The following is a 22231-nucleotide window of genomic DNA, read 5'->3' on the forward strand; positions in this document are numbered from 1 at the left end:
TGTATGGAAATTGATCTGTGTAAATGCTAATTCTCCTTCTTTAAGTAGTTATTATTTGTTTATACGTCTTTGTTTACGGTTGGGAGTCCATGAATTAACTTTCATTTTCTGAGACAGTTTTAATGTTCTTATGCTAATGTAGAACTCATCTTTTTTAACATCAATGGTATGGTATAGCCATTGTCATTTATATTCATATATATAATTAATTTTAAATTTTATGTACAGTCTTAGTTTTAATACAATTTGATAGATTCTGCTTTCAATTGAAGTATCCTCTTTGTTAATTTATATATCAATATTATTATATTAAAATTTTCCACTTTTCATCTTATTCTAACTTTTTAGACTCAAAGTTTAATTTTGAGCATCTATCAAATTTAGAAATCTGGAAAGAGTCTATGAGAATGTGCAGGTCCTCAGCCTTACAAGGTGAGAGTACTAGTAGAATACATGTGCTATTAAAGTAGGGGATAAGGGACACATTTGTTATCTTATTCCTTTCTGCTCTTTGACGCTGGCGAGGAAGCATCGCTGAATGCTCTCATCATCCTACCGTCATGTCTAAGTCAGAGTCTCCCATGGAACCAGAACAGGTGCGGAAACTCTTCATTGGAGGGCTGAGCTTCGAAACAACCGACGAGAGTCTGAGGAGCCATTTTGAGCAATGGGGAACACTCACCGACTGTGTGGTAATGAGAGATCCAAACACCAAAAGATCCAGAGGCTTTGGGTTTGTCACATATGCCACTGTGGAGGAAGTGGATGCTGCCATGAATGCAAGACCACACAAGGTGAATGGAAGAGTTGTGGAACCTAAGAGAGCCGTGTCCAGAGAAGATTCTCAGAGACCAGATGCCTACCTAACTGTGAAGAAGATCTTTGTTGGTGGTATTAAAGAAGACACTGAAGAACATCACCTACGAGATTATTTTGGGCAGTATGGGAAAACTGAAGTGATTGAAATTGTGACTGACAGAGGCAGTGGAAAAAAGAGGGGATTTGCGTTTGTCACCTTTGATGACCGTGACTCTGTGGATAAGATTGTTATTCAGAAATACCATACTGTGAATGGCCACAACTGTGAAGTAAGAAAGGCTCCGTCGAAATAAGAGATGGCTAGTGCTTCATCCAGCCAGAGAGGTCGAAGTGGTTCCGGAAACTTTGGTGGTGGTCGTGGAGGTGGTTTCGGTGGCAATGACAATTTTGGTCGAGGGGGGAACTTCAGTGGTCGTGGTGGCTTTGGTGGCAGCCGTGGTGGTGGTGGATATGGTGGCAGTGGGGATGGCTATAATGGAATTGACAATGATGGAAGCAATTTTGGAGGTGGTGGAAGTACAATGATTTTGGCAATTACAACAACCAGTCATCAAATTTTGGACCAATGAAAGGAGGAAACTTTGGAGGCGGGAGCTCTGGCCCTTATGGTCGTGGAGGCCAGTACTTTGCTAAACCATGAAACCAAGGTGGCTATGGAGGTTCCAGCAGCAGCAGTAGCTATGGCAGTGGCAGGAGGTTCAAATTATAACCAGGAAGCAAAGCTTAGCAGGAGAGGAGAGCCAGAGAAGTGACAGGGAAGCTCCAGGTTACAACAGATTTGTGAACTCAGCCAAGCACAGTGGTGGCAGGGCCTAGCTGCTACAAAGAAGACATGTTTTAGACAATACTCATGTGTGTGGGCAAAAACTCCAGGACTGTATCTGTGACTAATTGTATAACAGGTTATTTTAAGTTTCTGTTCTGTGGAAAGTGTAAAGAATTCCAATGAAGGGTTTTACTGTAGACCTTTTTCACCCATGCTGTTAATAGCTAAATGTAAAAGTCTGATCTTGACACTAAATAAATGTGTCTTTTTAAAAAAAAAAAAGATAAAGTAGGGGATAAATGTGTAAGCACGTGAATGCATCGGGAGATATAAGGAAGTATTAGGTTTTTTCGGGGACCGGACTTCCGAACTAAACAAAGCTAAATCCCTGCCCTGATCAGATTCTTGAGAAGGGATTGACCTTTTCAAAGAACTTGTCCCTGGTAGACTGTTGCCTCAATGTCTATGGAGAATATCTTTCAGTTTAATGATTTACCTTATGTTCTTGGGTACTTCCCAGTACTCCCCCGCCTAAGCTTCAGTTCCTGCTTCAATTTCTGCTTCCGAGCTTTAAATCTGTACATTCCTCTCAATAAACGAGATGTTGACAACAGAACCTTGCTTGGTCTCCTTCTTTTCTCCCCCCTTGACCCTCAGTTAGCACCTCTTTGGGACCCTGAATAAATGGACCTGCTGGACGGGTCTCGTGGCGGCCAAACAGGGACCTGAAGCACAGCCAACTACCGGACGACAGAGACAAAGGATCCACAAGAGAGAAGTTGAGGACTCTTCAGGCCGCATTGCTCATGTGTCACTGGAGAGGGAGGTAAAAATGCCAGCCAAATAATTGTCGTCCGATTGTCATGGGGAAGCAATTATCTACAGAAGCTTGTTTTATAGAAGAGATCAAGCGCTCATTCAAGGAGAGAGAAATAAGAGTTAAGAAAAAAGGATCTCATTAAATTTTTTTGTCTTTGTGTCAGAAACTTGTCTTTGATTTATTATTGAAGGACCAGAAATTAGCTCCTATAGTTGGGACAAGGTTGGAAAGTGTTGAAATGACTTATTGTAAGAAAAAGGATCCAAAGCCGTTCCGATTCAGGAAATAGCATCTGTGTCTTTCTGTCTTTGTGTTTTTTGCTGGCTAAACTCTGGGTCTGTATTTGCTACTCTGGGTCTGTATTTGCTTGTGAGTTCTGGAGTTCTGGTTTAGCAATTGCTCCCATCTCGGGCTGAGAGGGAGGCTCATTTCTCAGGAGAGATGCGAATGTGAGCGGTAGATGTGCCAGGGCTCACCGATTGCGCTGCCCTGGGTGATGTCCCAGGAGGTGAGAAGGGACCCCAGGGATGCCTGGGAGATTCCCATCTTGGTGCCAGTGAGGATTCGATCATTCTCATGGATTGGAGAAAAGACCCGTCTTTCCCGCTGTTTGTATTTCCATAGTGGTCTTTGTCTGCGTGTCTTAGATCTTTGTTTTGTGTTACTTGTGACTTTGACAATGGGAAGATTCTGGTTAGGAAGGAGGAGTGCTGTGGAATCTGCTCCCCTTAATCTGTCTTTGGTGAGCTCATGGAAGCTCCCATCTGAATCAGTTCAGGTTTTGTGGCAATCTTGCAGCAGCCACTTTGTTTTTGTTTTTATGTGCACTTTTGGTTTTTTTGTTTGTTAATCTTTTGATTGTCTTTCTGTGTGACTGAATGCTTTTGCCCTCTTTGGTGGACCTCTATTTTCTGGACCCTCTTCTTGTTTTCTCACCATCCCACTTGAGATTCTTGTTGGTACCTGTTACACGAAATCTATAATGCTCACTTGAGGAGTGTGCTTTAGAAACAAGAATTTCATGTTTGCTCTGGGTTCCATCAGGATAGGTGTGGGGATAGGCTTGATCTCTATTGCAAATGATGTCACGTTACATATGTTAGTACTCCTTACACTTCTTGGGACTGTGCCTCAGGGATCACAACCTGTATAAGTTTAGAAGCTCTAAAAGGCAGTCATGACCTTTGTGTGTAGGTTCAGATAGTGTCCAGATTGGAATCCTGATGCTAAAGATTTAGCAAGACACAAAAGAGAGTTGAGAATTACTTAGGGCTATCTTTAGGCTGAATCTAGGTGCTGCAAGGGCAGCTACAAGGACATCTGCTGTTGCCCTGCATCACAAGGCTTATGGAGAATTCAGGACTGCCATTGACTTAGATATAAAAAGAGTAAAAAAGACTTTTTAGCTGACCTCCAAGAATCCCTAAACCCCCTCTCAGAAATAGTCCTTCAGAATAAAAGAAGATTATACCTGATATTCCTTAAAGAAGGAGGTCTGTGTGCTACACTAAAAGAAAAATGTTGCTTCTATGTAGACCATTCAGAAGTAATTAAAAACTCCATGAGTAAACTTAAGACAAGGTTAGACAAAAGACAGAGAGACAGAAGTGCATCAGGGATGGTTCAAGAGCTGATTTAGTAGATCTCCTTGGATGACTACTCTGATATCTTCCCTTATAGGACCCTTCTTAATTTTGCTTCTGCTTCTTGATATAGGTCCATGTGTGTTAAATAAGCTAGTTACCTTCATTAGAGAAAGAGTAAGTGCTGTTCAGAGTTTGATGTTACGTCAGCAACATCATGTTTTAATTTAGTTCTATGTGAGGAGCTGTCCGAGGAGCTGTCCTCACAGAGATGTGAGGAGCTGTCCGAGGAGCTGTCCTCACATATGTGAGGAGCTGTCCTCACAAACTCCATTACAAGATGGCACCGGCATCTGGCAGAACGCACCTAGTAAAAAGGGCAATACGCAGGCGCCTGGTAACTTCCCTACTCAAAGGGACACGTACACTTTGGTACGTCATCTGGCATAATTGGCAGCGACCAGTCAGAGAGTGACACGTCCTAGGCGAGGATAGTTTCCTATATAAGGGACGGTTATTCCTCACTCGGCGTCTCTGCATTGTAAGCTTATGCTCTCCCTCTCAAGACGCATTAAAGCTTTTCTGCAGTAGGATCCTGTGTGTGCCACGTCGTTCCTGCTGGTGAGACGTAGCGCGGGACATCTGGTGCCAAAAACCCGGGAAAGACCTCGCCATCGTCAGCAGCTTCGGAGATCCCTTGGCGACAAGGAGGATTCAGAACTGCAGGTAGATACGTTCGGAGAGGCAGCCCTCTCTTGGACTTTGGTCTGGGGTTGTCACCGCCTTGGGAAGGATTTGTTGAGGCTATAGTATTTGTCCTGGGAGCCACCCTACTCTTTATGTTCTGTTTTCACCGTTTTCGCTGTTAAAAGGACGATCACAGCAGCTGAAGGCGCGTCTCAGTCTCTTGTATATAAGTGAGCTTCGCGCAGCTCCCTTTTACCTTCGATTTTGACTGTTGAGGAACAAGGACGCGATACGGCCAACGTAGATAAGCGGCACCGTCCGGGGAGGTGCGTGTAAGACTCCCGTACATAAGAGAGCAGCGTGTCCGTCTCTACCCTTTCACCTCACGCCTTGTCAGACGGACGTAGATAAGCCACCGGCATTCCTGGCCATCATGGGATCCTCACAGTCTGTGGTCATGGCCTTGGAAACAGTGTTAAAGCAGAGGGACATCAAACTTGGAGGAAGAACACTTAAAAACTTTGTGAAAGAGGTGGAGAGGGTGGCGCCTTGGTTTGCCTGTTCAGGCTCGTTTACAATTGCCTCATGCAACAAACTTGGAAAAGACCTTGACAGAAAATTGGCGGAAGAGGATCTGTGCCTAGGGACCAAAGCTATATGGAAGCTGGTTAAGAATTGTTTAAAGGAAGAAATGTGTAAGGCAGCAGTAGTAGAAAGACAGGCCACTCTCGAGGTAGTCCGGGAAAGTATGTCAGAAACCGAACGTAGTGAGAGGTTGGGCGCGCGCAAGAAAAAGGTTGTCCTAAGAAAGAAAAAAGGCCCTCCCAGTAAGTCCGCAGACAAGGGAGCGTTGAAATTTTCCAGCACTTCCTCCTCTACACATAAACCAGGAGGGGGAGCCAGCCTATACCCTGTGAAAGAGCTAGAAGCGCTGAACCTCGACAGTTCTGAAAGCTCTGAAAATAAAACCTTAGACTCAGAGGAGGAGGCCGAGCTAGTGCTGTTAGTATTCTTGAAACCGCCGGTTTAATTAAAACCACTAGTAAGGTGGCAGATATTTTCCGAAAAATCCAAATTATCCTATTAAATAGAAGATTCCCTGTATACATTACTCATATACGGGCCCATTCTGGACTCCCTGTCCCAATGAGTTCAGAGAATGATTTGGCTGATAAAGCCACAAAAATGATAGCTGTGGCCCTGGCCTCTCCTTTAGAGGCCACTAAAGCCTTTCATGGCAATTTCCATGTCACCTCAGAAACTTTACGCCGCCGCTTCTCTATAGCTAGAAAAGAGGCACGTGATATAGTCACCCAATGCCAACAGTGCTGCCAGTTCCTCCCAGTTCCTCACATCGGGGTCAACCCGAGAGGAATACAGCCATTGCAAATCTGGCAAATGGATGTTACTCATACTTCTACTTTTGGAAGATTACAGTATGTGCATGTATCTATAGACACATGTTCTGGCATTCTACATGCCACCCCACTTACAGGAGAAAAAACAACACATGTCATTCAGCACTGCCTTGAAGCATGGAGTGCTTGGGGAAAGCCAAAATGTGTAAAAACTGACAGTGGCCTCGCCTACACATCTCAAAAATTCCGTCAGTTTTGTGCTCAGATGCAGGTTACCCACCTGACGGGCCTGCCCTACAACCCTCAAGGACAGGGAATCATAGAGCGTGCTCATCGGACGCTCAAATCATATTTAATAAAACAAAGAAGGGGAATTATGATAGAACTCCCCCCAACACCCCGAGTGGCCACTGCTCTGGCCCTTTTTACCTTAAATTTTTTAAATCTTGATGAAGCTGGACAAACAGCGGCTGAGCGACATTGCTCAGAGCCCAAGAGGACAAAAGAATTAGTCAAATGGAAGGATGTATTAACAAATGAATGGAAAAGCCCGGATCCTGTTTTAATAAGATCCAGGGGAGCTGTCTGTGTTTTTCCACAGGACAATGAAAATCCCATATGGATCCCAGGACGACTTACTCGGAGCATCACAGCAAGTGATCAAGAAGGGACTGGGACTCCTGCACCTTCTCACTCTTCTTACATGGATGCCAGCAACGGTGCAGGGCGAGCTACGATGGGGAATAATGTCAACCTTTCCACTCCCGATGCCGGTGATGTACCACTAACAGGGATTTAGGGTTGGCCTATTTACCTAAGGATCCACAGGTTGAACGACTAAAAGAAAATAGGACTATTCCCCTTAAGGGCAGCCTTTGTTTTGGCATATTCAACAAAACATCTTTTGATCTCCCTTGCATTAGTTATGTAATCAATCTTCTGCTTGGTTAAGGGAGGCCACATGGGGAACTGGTGAGGAGGACATTGTGGCTAACACCACAGTTCTCTATGGTGGTGGCCTTACATTGCGTTAATGGTAGCTGCACTGATCTTACGCCCATGGCGATGCTACTTGGAGGAAAGGGCGAAAAGGGACGGTTGTCATTTTCCTGGATGGGGAACATCAAACCTGCTGCCTCTGTCTGGACAGCTACTCATATAAAATATCGCAGTAGTTACCCGCATGCCTCGCTTTATCCCGATCCCTTTTGATGCCCCGGGGACCATGACCTTATTTAGAGGAAAAAGAGATTTTGGTACTTCTGCAATTATTGCTGGCATTATTGCTACGACAGCAGTCGCTGCCTCAGTTACTGCCTCGGCATTGGCCTTGTCAAATTCAATACAGACAACCCAAACTATCAATGATTTATCGGCCACCATCTCTGTGGCTCGGGACAGACAGGCCTCGGCCAATACTCAGATATAGAGAGGCCTTATGCTTGTCAACCAACATATAGATCTGGTCCGAGAGCAATTAGACATTCTATGGCAACTGGCCCAGCTTGGCTGTGAGCAAAAACTCCCAGGCCTTTGTGTCACCTCCATATAATATGACAAATTTACCCGAGCTGCTAATCTGTCTAAGAGTCTTTCACAGCATCTGTTACAGAATTGGACCTCGGAGTTTGAACAGACACTTCGAGAGCTGAGAGCGACCATCATTCAAGTAAATTCTACCCGACTGGACCTGTCTTTGACGGAGGGATTGTCGTCCTGGATCACCTCAGCAGTCTCTTATTTCAAGGAATGGGTGGGAGTGGGACTTTTGGAGTGATCCTCTGCTGTGGATTAGTGTTACTCCTCTGGTTGCTTTGCAAATTGAGATCTCAAACAAGAAAGGACAAAGTAGTGATCGCCCAGGCGCTTGTAGCCCTTGAACAAGGAGCATCAGCCGATATCTGGTTGACCATGCTCAAGCAACAGGTCGCCGGCTGGACAGCTCTTGCACTCCTAGAACCTCGGTTCATTGCACAGGATTAGAGTGTCCGGCTTGAGCACCCCATGAGGGGTGACGAGCTTAGCATCGCACAAGGAAGTTCTACCAAATACACTCCCTGGAAGGCATGTCATATTACATGAGGGTTTCTGCCCCAGTTTTCCCTCCCTCGAAAAATGGCAGTGCGATGGGTCGGGAATGCCCTGGGTCCCAACAACAGCCTAAGGGTACCTCTCTTGTACAGGTTCGCCAACTTTGTACGAGAATATGACCTCTGTCTTCGCCCTCCTATATCTGGGTGTCCTGTTTGCTTAAAAAAACAGAAAAGAGGGAGATGTGAGGAGCTGTCCGAGGAGCTGTCCTCACAGATGTGAGGAGCTGTCCTCACATATGTGAGGAGCTGTCCTCACAAACTCCATTACAAGATGGCACCGGCATCCGGCAGAACGCACCTAGTAAAAAGGGCAATACGCAGGCGCCTGGTAACTTCCCTACTCAAAGGGACACGTACGCTTTGGTACGTCATCTGGCATAATTGGCAGCGACCAGTCAGAGAGTGACACGTCCTAGGCAAGGATAGTTTCCTATATAAGGGACGGTTATTCCTCACTCGGCGTCTCCGTATTGTAAGCTTATGCTCTCCCTCTCAAGACGCATTAAAGCTTTTCTGCAGTAGGATTCTGTGTGTGCCGCGTCGTTCCTGCTGGCGAGACGTAGCGCGGGACAGCAACCACCTTGGAGATGGTCAGTTCATTCATGTCTTTTTTTCTCAGTCTTTATCCTGAGATTTAGGCTTGTCTTCCTGGATTTCTCCCCAGTAAATTTGGGGCATGTATTCAGTCTTTTGTTACTGGTCTAGAGCTGGGTTTTCCCACTGTGCTTCCTAGGTTTAGGTCAATTTGGGGTATGTATTCAGTGAACAAACTACAGAATTCACAGACTTCATAACACAAATAGCCTGCATATGTGTCTTTTATATCCCGCAGGCTTACTCCCAGTTCTCAGTGCCGTGCAGGTGTGGGCATTGACACATCAGTGTATCATGATGATGGGTTGGTGGTATAAAGAAACTGAAATTTTGGGGACAGATGTACAGACATGGAGGGCCCAAGCCTCTGCATGAGAACTTTGTGGTTCCTCCCACTACCTACTCTATATGTAGGATTTGGGATTGGGAATCATTTCAGCTCTCCTCAATTCTTGATTTTATGATTCCAATGTCTTGGCGCACCTCAGAGGGGTAAGACCTTCAGCAACATTCTTTTTTATTTATTTATCAGAGCCACTGTCCCAGTTCTTGTCTGATGCTTGAGCCTGCCCTCAAAGGAACCTCTTAAATTTGATTTTCCATTTTTATCTTTGATATGCTTCCAGTGCACTACATTCAGCTCCAACTGGATAGTTTCTGTGATACTAAAAATGAAGAAATGTGTTCCTTGTACCTTGAGGGCAGCTTCTTATGGAATGTGAGGCAGGAAGTCTCGAGATGATGGATTATACTTTCCCTCAAGTGCTGTGCACTTCTCTATCCCTGGGGAATAGGAGTGGAAACTTGGAGAATGTGCTTTCCTGTTAAAGTAGGAAAATTCTCTCTGTGTATCTACGGCAATCACTGACTCTTAGATGGCAAAGCTCAGAGGAGAAATTATACATTTAGTAAGTCCCTGAAGGGTTTGCAGAGGATTGCTAGGAAGACATAATCAGGTAGACTAAATTTGTTCCCTAAAACTCTACTTGGGAAATTTGGGATTGGTGTCCTGGCTGTAAGCAGATTATGGTATGAGGGATGATGTCTACAGATGTGATCTTAGTATTCTTTCTGACTATGACCAATCTCACTGGAGAATGACTCCTCATTTTCTGAGTCACTGAATTGACACACACACACATTTTGACCCTTGTCATACTTCTTCACCAGGTGGCTGGATCCAGTATGTGTTCCAAGAATGTTCTCACATGTGCCTTAATGAAACATTGATCTTGGGAAATAAGACAAATTAAAGGAAAATTTGAAAGGACAAATTGTTCTGAAACAACTTTTACTAGCCTAGCTTATCTTTACCTATTCCAAGGACAGTCCTTAGCACTTCATCTTCCTCCTGTACCCTTACAACAATTCAGTCTCTATTCCAGCACTGCCCTAGTTTTAACAACATCTTGTACTCTGCATCTGGTGTGGATAGTTGGACAGCTCAGCTGGGCATAGAGAAATACTTTGTGTTCTACACCAACCTCTGTGCTCCTACCCTTTTGTAGATACTGATTTCCTTCCTCCCTTCTATGCCCCCATGATTGACAGATTACATACACTTCTTACTCTGGGATTCATAGTGACCATTTTTTTCACAAATGCAAGAAGATACTGTAGTCAGATGATGGTTCTCCAACATTGACTATGGAAGAACTGACACCTGTACTTGATGACTACTTCTATGGTGCATTTCCCAATGGTATTTCCATCAAATTACACCTCTAGCATATTCTTTCAGTCTTATTCCATGCATTTCACGTGCTGTTGGTACTATTGTGGTGTGACAGGAACAACATAATTGATAACAAGGCACGGTGATTCACAGCTTAAATCCCAGCTCATGAGAAAAAGAAGCTGATGGATTTCTGTGATTTTGAAAATAGATTGTTCTACTTAGTGGGATTACCTCCCAAAACAGTGGAAGAGATTTATTTTATACATTCTTTCTTTTTCCACAGCTGAGGACCGAACCCAGAGCCTTGAGCTTGCTAGGCAAATGCTCTAACACTGAGCTAAATCCTCAACCCTATTTTATACTTTCTTACATCTCCCTTAGCAGTACATTGACTTTACCATTTCCAAAAAACAACCTCTCCAATTTTTCCAGATTTATTCTTTGTATAACCTGGGTCCTACTATTCCCAATCTCTATCTCATTTAAGTTCATTGTTTATGTTGTTAATATTTTCCTTTAGTCAATAATCTTTTAGGTGTTCAATAATTTCTTTCCAAAAGCAACAGATACTGATTGTAATATCTTTCCTTGTTTCATTTTGTTGGTTGGATAAAACATTGTGATGGAAAATGACTTAGTGTTGAAACTGTTTATGTGACTTATGGACTACTGTTCACTTTCAGCTTCACTTATGAGGCTTATGAACCAGATGTGTAAATCACTGGTGTTGGATTGGAGGTAGTAAAATTTGGATGTGAGGTTTTTGAGAGATTAGGTCATGAGCATAGAACTATTACAGATACAACTCATGTTTCTATTAAGGAAAAATACAAAGGGACACCTGGTTTCTTCTCCTCTGTGTGAATACACAGAAGAGGGTCAATTAGGAATCAGAAAATGGCCTACAAGGCCACTGAATCTGCACCAACTTTATGCGATACTTCCTAGACTTTGGATACATGAGAAAATTTTCTTTTGTTCAAGTCAGAGGCAATTTCTTAAAACGACAACAGACCAAAAGGGGTTATAGAGTCCAGTCACAACAGATATACCTACAAAAGAACCACTGGGCCTAAGGATTTGTAGGTGTAATTGAAAGAGGATAAGAGCCAGAGGATCCTGGAGTTTGCTATGAAATTGTGTGAGCTGTCAATGTCAGAACCTACACCCATGATGTCTTATCAACTTGACTGTTTAAACATGTACTGAACAAGGACAACAGTAGCTATCGAATATGGATATGAGGAATGTGTCTTCTAATTTTGTCCATTTTAAAATGATTTTGAAGGATTTAACTCTTTTGTTTTGCCATGGGCATTTCAAATCATTTTATTAATTTCTACTAAAAATTATTGAGAAAACTGTTTTTCAGTTTAAAGAAGGTAAGTAGATTAATGAGCACACATTTGAAAAGGCCTTCCTCAGGAATTCTTAGAAGTCGCTGGAAACTTTAATATATTACGAGGTAGAAATTTGCTTAGTTGTTAAGGTCATGTAACATTCTCATAAAGGACATAATTTAGTTCACAACATCCACTTCAGAGAAATCACAACCACTGATAACTACAGATCAAGTGTATTTATAGTTAAGTACCTCTTTTGGGTTCAGAAGGCATCTAAATCTGCCTATTAAAAAGAGTAACAAGAGGATATGCATATATGTAAATATATAAATTAATAACTAAATGTAAAGAAAATATTACTAGATGAACTGGAAATTAAATTCATATATAAACACATATATGAATATTATATACATATATATGAATGTATACATGTATATATACATATATGTATGTGAGATATATATATATATATATATATATATATATATATATATATATATATATGACAACTTACTAAGATAAAGGAAAATAAATCTTAAATAAGATGTAGAACCCGCTGAGGGGTTTTGGTGTTTGTATATATAGGATTTGAGAGATGACCACTCTACATTGTACAACTGTATGTGAATTCATCTCTGGATGATGCTAATTCTCCTCCTCCGAGTAGTTATTACATATTTACAATTCTTTTTCTAGGGATGGGACTCCATGAATTCACTTTCACTTTCAAGGACAGCTTTAATGTCCTTGTGCTAATGTAGAACTCTGCACTTTAAATGTCAATGTCATGGTAAGCCTATTCTCCTCTTTTATTCATGTATATAATTAATTTTAACCTATATACACAGTATTAGTTTTAACACGATTTGTTAGTTTCTGCTTTTAAATGGAATATGCTACATTTTGATTTATATATCAATATTATTTGATTACAAGTTGCCACTTTTCATCTTTTTCTAACATTTAGACTCAACAGTTTAATTTTGAGCATCTGTCAATTTTTGAAAGCTAGAAACAGTCTATCAGAATGGGAAGGTCAGAAGCCTTATTGGGTGAGAATATTAATAGAATACATGTGCTATGAAAGTAGGGGATAGAAGTGTAAGCACAGTAAGGAATGGTGAGGTATAAGGAAGTGTAGGGTTTGGATAACGAAAACAAAAAGATAAATAAATATCTATCATTTTCAGACCTAACTACTTTGCACACTAATTTAAAAATGTAGTAGTGGCTATTTAGAAGGTGGAGTGATTAAAGTAATGCAGTGCTCTTGTAGCATATGAAAGTTTTGTTTCCAGTACCCATGTGTGTGACTCAAAATTGCCTGTAACTCCAGCATCAAGGAATCTGATGCCTCTATACTCAGAGGGCACTTGAATCTTCATGCACTTAACTACATACATGGTCATGGACATTAAAATCAAATCAAATATTTTAAAAGTATAATTTATAAGAAAGAATACTTTAATGTCATGTACCATACATACATAGACAATGTTTCTCCCATAAGACATAGGATGATAACTGAAAATGCCAAATGTGAGATATTTCCCTATGACTAAAGGAAGCTCCAGAGGGCCCTAACACAAAAAGAACATCTCCACTGCTCTTAGTTGTCTCCCTGAACAAAAGAGTATGACACTGTATCTGAAGACAAATTTGATTCTGGCTGTAGCAAATGGAGAAATTATGTTGGAATTGACCTAGAAAATTTCCTTCCTGCTGGGTACTTTTCATTGTCTTTGTACCTGATGTGCAGCCTTCTGTGAAAGGAAAGTTATCGGTAGTTTTACACAGCAAGTTATATTGAATGCTATAATGACTATTTGGCAGGCAAAATGTGTGTACTGGTGCAATCATTGCACAAAAGTTCTTGGAGCAACCAATTCCCTTTATAGTAGCTTTAAAGCTTGTACCACAAGAGAAAAGAATTCATGGCTGGAAATGTAAACTTGGTAAAAAAAAAATGGCTGAGAAGCTGTTAGAGCCAAAGGTTTGGGAGTATCCAACTGCAGTTTGGTTTTTTAAGGATATGCTATCAAACTGTTTTTTAAATATATATGTTTGTACATATACATTCGTGTTCTTCACTTTGCACATAAAAACTTCTATGTGCAATGGACATCAGAACATGCACGACTCATAACTTGTCCAAGTGCTCAGAATGAATGTTCAATGCTCATCCCTAAGTGAGGTATCTATAAATCCCTTGCAAGTTTCTGGTAAACTAGAGAAAGAGAGATTGAATGAATGAATTGAAATGAGTGCTAGAAGATGCTGTCTTCTGAACATGACATGGACAAGCTGATCCTGAAATCAGACAAGGTACATTGAACTTAGATAATGACTTGTTCAAAGTTCCCAGGTGAAGTGTGTGGGGAACTGGGGTAGGTAAGATCAAAAGAGATGGTACACGGTTAAAGAATAAGTTAATAATATTTATAAAAAAATAAAATCCACCACCTTTCTAAAACTTTGACATTTTCTGCCCAATAATATAGGCGCTTTTAGTGTCTTATTTTTTTATCAGGTATAACCGATTCTTCGCTCTATTTCATTTCCACTACTGTGTCAACTAAATATACCCGTTTAACAAATTATATTTAAGTATATTTGGGGTTTCCTGTATAACATTTTAAACTACTACAAATTTCCTTTAAGTATTACATGATTCATAGGGAATAAATGCTTTTGAAGCAAACATTTTGACTCATCCCCTCTATTATTTCTGCAACTAACATGTGTTTTACTTCTTGTGCAACAAATCCCTTCTTATGTCCTCACTACTTTTTCTTATTTTAAAGGTATTTATCAGCTCGGCCAATTAAAATGAGGCAAAGAATGTTCTCTGCATTCATTCTCATTATCATCATATCTTGTTCTCTACATTTATATTTTAGGTTCAATTAACATCGGTTGTTACATTACATGTATCCTATATTTTGAATTCCTTTAACATTTTTATAGTACTCAAAAACACTGAATTTATAATCTTATTTTCTGATTCTTTAGTAAAATATGTAACTTTACTTAACTACATTTGTGAGCTATCAAATTTAGTCCCTGAAGGGGTGTGGTGGTGTTGGTGATGGTTGTGGTGTGTGTTTGTATTTGTGTGTGCTTGTGTGTTTGTATAATGCTATTTTTTGTCAGCATTTGAAAGCTGTCATCTCAATATCTTTTGCACAGTATAGTTCCTAATGAACGTTAAATAAACAGTACAGTGCCCTATTTTCTTTATGCTGAGTTATTTTTCAGAAGGTCAAAGATTTTATAGTTTTCATTATTTATGTTATTTGGCATTTGAAGATGTAATGGATGTCATATCTTTAAATATATTATATACAGCAGAATAATCATAAATATTTAAAGTGTTTGGCATTGTTCACAACTCTTGGAGGCAAAGTGATTTATTCATAAATTACCTCATGTAGGAAGATGCAGTGGGCCTCAAATTTTGTTCTAACAATTGTGTACTATAATGTCTCTGGCTCAACTTTAGCACAAGGCAACATACCCAGAGTATAAACACAATTCTCAATCTGCTGAGATATCCCCACAGACCTGAGGAATTCAGAAATGAATTTCAAAATTCTGCTATAAGTCATGATTTTTTTTGAAAATCAAAGTGTAGGCTAGTTAATTTCATGACACATTTCAGAAGTGAAAAGTTAATGAACCTTTTTTAGAGACCAGGAATCAAAGAATAATACCACATACCTATAATAAGTGAGTAGAAAGAGCAGGTGGAAACTACAGTGTCCTCGATAGCTTCTTAGACATTGATCCTTGGGTGGAGAATATCTGCATTTGAGATTCCCATGGTTGGCAAAATCAGTGAGATATTCTTTAGAAATAGAAAAGTCCAATTCAGAGGTATAGTTATTGTACTTGGAACGATATGTTGTTCTGGCATAAAGAAAAGACAATTAATTTGACAAGAATTTTCATAAGATTTAATAAAACATCTATATGTGGAAGAGCAGTGTGAGATAGAGAGGAGAGAAAGGGACCAGAGAAAGAGAAGGAGAGGCAGAGAGAAAGTGAGAGGGACAGTGACAGGGTGAGGAAGGAGAAAGGGAAGAGAGAATTAGAGAGAAGAGAGAGAGAGAGAGAGAGAGAGAGAGAGAGAGAGAGAGAGAGAGAGAATATGAATGAGTCATCCCATGAGAGTAAATGTGATCCTTCATTAACATAAGGGAAAGTTACTGTTCTTATGTTGATTGTCCTTTATGTGGGATGGTGATTTACTAGACATGAGTAGCTCATCACTTTCTTCTGTATTATATTTTATAGCATCATTCATCTTTCCCTGGGGTTGGCCATTTGTGATGAAACATCTGTCACCATGAGGAGTTAGACCCTAGGTGTTCAGAGAAAGTGTTAGAAGTCACAATGTCAGTCTCCAAGTATTCAGGATCTGTTATTAGAAGTCCAGAAGTCCTCAGTAGTCATTAACTGATGCTGCTGGCAATGACTGATATCCACAAGAGAACACCATAAAGAGGTTAAGTAACTTATTTGCCTGAGTCCAGCTACAGTGTGGCTCACGGCCAACAGAGGAGGTTTGGAGTCAGTGAAAGAAGAAAACTGACATGATCTGAGGGTGAATCATGATAGTTGGGAGTTTATTTAAAAATCTAAACATTTACTGCCTGAGGATCCAGCTATACCTCTCTTGGGCATATACCCAAAAGATGCCCCAACATATAAAAAAGACACGTGCTCCACTATGTTCATTACAGCCTTATTTATAATAGCCAGAAGCTGGAAAGAACCCAGATGCCCTTCAACAGAGGAATGGATACAGAAAATGTGGTACATCGACACAATGGAATATTACTCAGCTATCAAAAACAACGACTTTATGAAATTCATAGGCAAATGGTTGGAACTGGAAAATATCATCCTGAGTGAGCTAACCCAATCACAGAAAGACATACATGGTATGCACTCATTGATAAGTGGCTATTAGCCCAAATGCTTGAATTACCCTAGATGCCTAGAACAAATGAAACTCAAGACGGATGATCAAAATGTGAATGCTTCACTCCTTCTTTAAAAGGGGAACAAGAATACCCTTGGCAGGGAAGAGAGAGGCAAAGATTAAAACAGAGACTGAAGGAACACCCATTCAGAGCCTGCCCCACATGTGGCCCATACATATACAGCCACCCAATTAGACAAGATGGATGAAGCAAAGAAGTGCAGACCGACAGGAGCCGGATGTAGATCGCTCCTGAGAGACACCGCCAGAATACAGCAAACACAGAGGTGAATGCCAGCAGCAAACCACTGAACTCAGAATAGGACCCCCGTTGAAGGAATCAGAGAAAGAACTGGAAGAGCTTGAAGCGGCTCGAGACCCCATATGTACAACAATGCCAAGCAACTAGAGCTTCCAGGGACTAAGCCCTACCTAAAGACTATACATGGACTAACCCTGGACTCTGACCTCATAGGTAACAATGAATATCCTAGTAAGAGCACCAGTGGAAGGGGAAGCCCTGGGTCCTGCTAAGACTGAACCCCCAGTGAACTAGATTGTTGGGGGGATGGCGGCAATGGGGGGAGGATGGGGAGGGGAACACCCATAAAGAAGGGGAGGTGGAGGGATTAGGGGGATGTTTGCCCGGAAACCGGGAAAGGGAATAACATCCGGAAACCGGGAAAGGGAATAACATTCGAAATGTAAATAAGAAATACTCAAGTTAATAAAAAAAAAAAGAATAAAAAAAAAGAAGCTTAGTCTGTGGGCTGGGGATTTAACTCAGTGGTAGAGCGCTTACCTAGGAAGCGCAAGGCCCTGGGTTCGGTCCCGAGCTCCGAAAAAAAGAACCAAAAAAAAAAAAAAAAGCTTAGTGTGTTTCTCCCCGGACGACACAGATCTTAGTGGTGAGAGATGAGACAAGCATTCTACAGTCACCTTTTGTGACAGGACTCAGGGAGTCACTCAGGACACGAAGAATATGGTTAAGAAAAAGATTTAAAGAAATTATTATACTTTGTAGGAAATATTTGTCCATAGTTACCCCAGGAGGGAACAATTGACACAAAAGATAGTGCAGAGTTAGTTACTGTTTTATGGGCCAGCTAATCCTGTTGCTGAAGTCTGCCCTTTGTAATGAATAAAAGTTGCATGCTTTTTGGGTTCAAGGTTGCCTCTCCCTGCATTGGTGAGCAACCCCACATATGTGGATTGAAAACCTTATACACTCATGCTACTGCAGCAGTCACTTTGTCAATCTGTGCTCTGTGGGTGGTGCTCCTGGTGTAAGGCCACAATGGGTTCTTACAACATTTTGTTGCATCAGCTTGGAACTGGGCTCCCCCAGACCACAATTGGCCAAGAGATCGGAGGTAAGCTCGAGCAAATCTGTGGTCTGTGTTCTGTGTTAATTTCTGTTTTGTCTCTGTGTCATGTTGTCTCCTCATTGTTTCATGTTGTCTTATGTTGTCTGTGTCTGCTGTCTGGAGTGTTTGAGGCCCTTCAGAGGGGTGCTTGAGTCCTCTACTGTAGAGGGGTTAGTGTCCCCTCAGTGGATGCTGTGGGTCCTGTGACGGGCTTACGGCTGTGACAGGAGGACATGTTAGTTGTCACAGGCCACAGGCCCTAAAGGATGCTCTAGGAGGAGAAAGGAATCTAGAGAAAACTCTAGAATCCCTTTGGGAGGTGGGATCAGACAGTCCACCTCATTCCAGAAGCAGCTAAGGTTAAGCTGATATTTGGGCCATGAACTGAATGCATCAGGCATCTGTGGAAATTGCATATAGGATGCATTGTCTTCATCTTGTTTGTCTAGTATGATTTCTGTGATATAGTCGAGAATCTTTTGGCTTTTGTTTCACTTTTGGACTTGGACTGACAACTGTGTTTGAAATCATGCACTGACGACTGTGTTTAAAATCATGGACTTAAGACTGTGTTTGAAATCATGGAACTGTTTGTGTTGTTTGCCAATGAGTTTTACTTGGTCCTCTTGGTGCTTAACTTGGGAATGATTTGCTTGAGAGCAATTATTTTCAACCTGGGAGTTTTGTCTTTCTCTCTTGAGCCTCCTCCCCAAGGAGAAATGCCTCTCCCTTTGCTTCCCTTGTCCAGTCTAGCTACATTTAACAGTTCATGACACATGGGTATGGACTCCAGGTTAGCAAGTGATCATGTCTGAAGCAGGCATTTACAAGAATCTGAAAGCTTTCCCTTGAATCCTGATGAAAGGATGTCCCTTTTGCTTAGACATTCACAGCTTCTAAGGAAGGGACAGCACAGAGTAGGGAAGTGTGGGGCTAAGGGTGGCAGGTGAGCAGGCCTACTAGCAAGCAAGTTGCAGGCTGCTCATGGGCAGTGGCACAGCTCAGGCCAAGCTGGCAAAAGAGGAGTCTCAAGGCAAAGGGGCTGCTGGCTGGGGCTAGCGCTTTGACAACAAAAGGATAGTAGAGAGTTAGTGGTTGTTTTAAAGTTTATTATGAGCCCTGAAAGAAATTCCAACCGCTATCTTCAGGAGCCAGACTTTCAACACTTGCTTACAGAAGGAGATCATTCATTAAGAGAAGTTTTTTGAGGGAGCATTCCTTATCTGCTAGACCTATTCCAAGAGAAGAGTCAGTCTCCAACATTAAGTACATTCCCTGTTAGTCATCATTGACGTAGAGAGTGCCTCTGATCCTATCCGTGAAGTAATTAGTTCCTGCCCCTGTGGTCAAAATGCCCTAGGTTGAGGGGCAGGAGCCCCTAAAATAGTTTCAGAAACTCTGCAGCACACTGCGAGGAACTTTGATTTGCCAGACAGAACAGGCTTTATTCTAGGATGATTACAGGAGAAATTCTTGGCACCAGCTCTTCAGCTTACTCCAACTGGAGGCTGTGGCCAAGGTCAGGATCAATGTTTTCTTTTCCATGGCCCTCCAACCCAGTGAGACAGCTTGATGAAGGGCAAATATTGAAGTCCTGGAATTCAGAGGTACAGGGGAGGGCTGAAGTTCTATTAAAGGTCAGTATTCCAGTGTTAGCAACCTCTTCATTGGTTGTAAGAGGCAGGAAGCCCAACTCAATTGTGACCCCTGCCTCAGGAATGTCAGCAGAAAGAGTCCTTATAACCAGTTATCTTTAACTATAGCTTGCACTCTGATACCCAAGGCTTCACTCAGATCACACCACCCTGGGTGAGCCTCCTTCAATACTCAGAAGCTATCTTCTCCTGGTCTTTTGACACAAGGTCACCAGGCATGTCTGACAGCCTGGACGACCCTCCCCCCCAAAGTGAACAAGCCATACAATACTTTTGTCAGTCTGTTGGCATCTAGCACCCAGGTCCTAACCATCTCTCCATCCTTTTGTAATTCTTACTGGAACCCTAGGGTCATTCATAGGCTGAGTCTCTTGAAAGGCAGAGCCACTAACCTGACACTGAATGGAGGTACTCATTAAGGGAAAGTCTAAGTCCAGAGAGACAGCCGATTACCTACCCCTCTGCTTGCCTTTCTGTTTTATAGGCACAAGGCTTGTACTTATGTTTGAAATGGCCTTTTTGTCCCAAGGAAGCTTCCTCATTTAGCTGTGTGACTGAATGCTACTTGTCTCCTGATCTGTTTGTTCCACCAGCTCTCAGCAGGCCAACCCCTAGCTTTCTTGCCCGGCCCCTTTCCTCTGTTCTTAAGAATTTTGTCATCAAATACACTGTTGTTTGACTTATAATATCACCTGCCCTGCTAATATACATGTCCCAGATTACTGTTATGAAAGTTATAATTCTAAAACAAGGGGATGGTACATCCCCCCTAAATATTAAATTTACCTCCACGATTTGAAACCAGGATTGGACACGTGGATATACTTGGGGCCATAAAATGTTTCAATCAGGTGCCAACACAGGGATTATATTTACCATAGAATTGTTAAAACAGTCTGTACATTCCTACTCCTTGGCTCCTGGCACTCATCCCAAGAAGAAGCCCATGGAGGCGCTGAACACAGCACAGAGCACACAGGCAACTTCATCTACAGCCTGCACTCCACTGAGACGAGGTGCTTTCTCGAAGAACTGCACCACTTCGAGTCCATTGCCATTGCACAAGAAGAATTGAAAGCTCTACCACCCAGTCCAGGACAGATGAGATATGTATTCTTCCATAATGAGATACCTTTCATAGGGTTTGGATTTTTAGATAATGCAATTATGATTGTTGTAGGAACCCAAATTGAATTGGCTATTAAAATTATTTTGGGAATTTCAACAATGGCACTCAATATGTTATCTTTTCCTTCTATGTATCAACATATTATTAACATTCAGTCATTGATGCTGTACTGTACTGACATGGGATTTGCTTATTTCTTATATGACATGCACAGGATACCTATGCATGTCTTTATTTTTTATTATATGTTTATACTTCAATGCTGAGGTTTATCCAAATTATTTGAGATGTTTAATATCAGTTAAAATTGTAATTCTCTGCCTGGTGGCATCCATTCTATGGTAGTTCATGGTAAACATTTACAATCATATAAATTCACTCAATTTTTAAATTTCCACATCTATCTAAAAGAGAGCAGAGTTTTAAGTATATCTGACTATTTTAATTTTGAACCATACTGTCTTTAAGGGGCAGAGGTTAATCAGAAAGAACAATTGTCTGGTCCCTCTTTTACATAAACCATACATGTTAACAAATGTACTTCTTCCTGATTGGCTTTTGACTTTTAATTTCCCAACTTTGAGCAATCACACTGAATTCTGGTTTGTAAGAGAAAGGCAGTGTATGGATACTTCATGTGTGTTAGAATATGGTTAAACAGAGCATGAAAAAGGTCATAAAATGATTAGAAAAGAGAAAACAACAAAGAGGAAAAGCTGAGAACTGGTATCAAAATTGGTTTGCCACCTCCCCTTGGTTTTCCACCCTGCTTCCCTCTCTGTTGGACCCCCTGATAGGCTTTCTTTTGCTTATATCTTTTGGCCATTGGACATTTAATCATTTGACCAGCTTTATTAAACAACAGGTAGATAATATGGCAGCAAAACCTATTCAGGTATATTATCATAGGCTAACTATTGAGGATGCCTTTGATGAGGGTCAAGCTCACCTACACATCTCCTATCCCAGGCAAGGACACTTTTGTCCTTCAGCCAAATGAGGCCAACATTCTTTTCTACCTGATGTCCTGATGCTTTTGCTGAAAAGTCAATGAATTGTCACCCCTGTGTGCTGAACTGGACAGTCAATGATGGGTAAGAGAGTGATATATACATGAATAAAGGTCCTAAGACAGGAAGGCTCCCATTAGCTGCTGCCTTATCCCATGACAGACCCTGGCCACAAGGTTCTCTTGGCCATGTGACAAATATCACTCCAACCTAAGACAGAAGCAGTTCCTGAGGGGCTCATTCCAGGACAGCACAGCCATTTGGTCACCTTTTCACTTGATTATAAGAAAGGGGGAGATGCTGGAAGCGATGTCTTGAAACCCTCCAATATTGAAGCTA

General features: G+C 41.5%; 1 long non-coding RNA gene and 1 pseudogene across 2 annotated transcripts; both read left to right on the forward strand.

The window, feature by feature from the left end:
* The first annotated feature begins 491 nt into the window (after positions 1-491).
* Positions 492-1673, forward strand: Hnrnpa1-ps3 (heterogeneous nuclear ribonucleoprotein A1, pseudogene 3; annotated as a pseudogene).
* Positions 1674-2165: 492 nt separating this feature from the next.
* LOC148004040 (uncharacterized) lies at positions 2166-17457 on the forward strand. Of its 2 annotated transcripts, XR_015628186.1 has the most exons (4): positions 2190-2411; positions 4577-4714; positions 12441-12534; positions 16041-17457. It is a non-coding gene; the product is annotated as an uncharacterized LOC148004040 (long non-coding RNA). The 2 variants fall into 2 exon arrangements; XR_015628187.1 differs by lacking the exons at positions 12441-12534; positions 16041-17457 and adding an exon at positions 6635-8649 and having other exon boundaries at positions 2166-2411.
* Positions 17458-22231: the final 4774 nt, after the last annotated feature.

Source organism: Rattus norvegicus, chromosome 8 (assembly GCF_021556685.1).
Source record: "Rattus norvegicus strain SHRSP/BbbUtx chromosome 8, alternate assembly SHRSP_T2T, whole genome shotgun sequence".
Classification (NCBI taxonomy): Eukaryota; Metazoa; Chordata; class Mammalia; order Rodentia; family Muridae; genus Rattus; species Rattus norvegicus.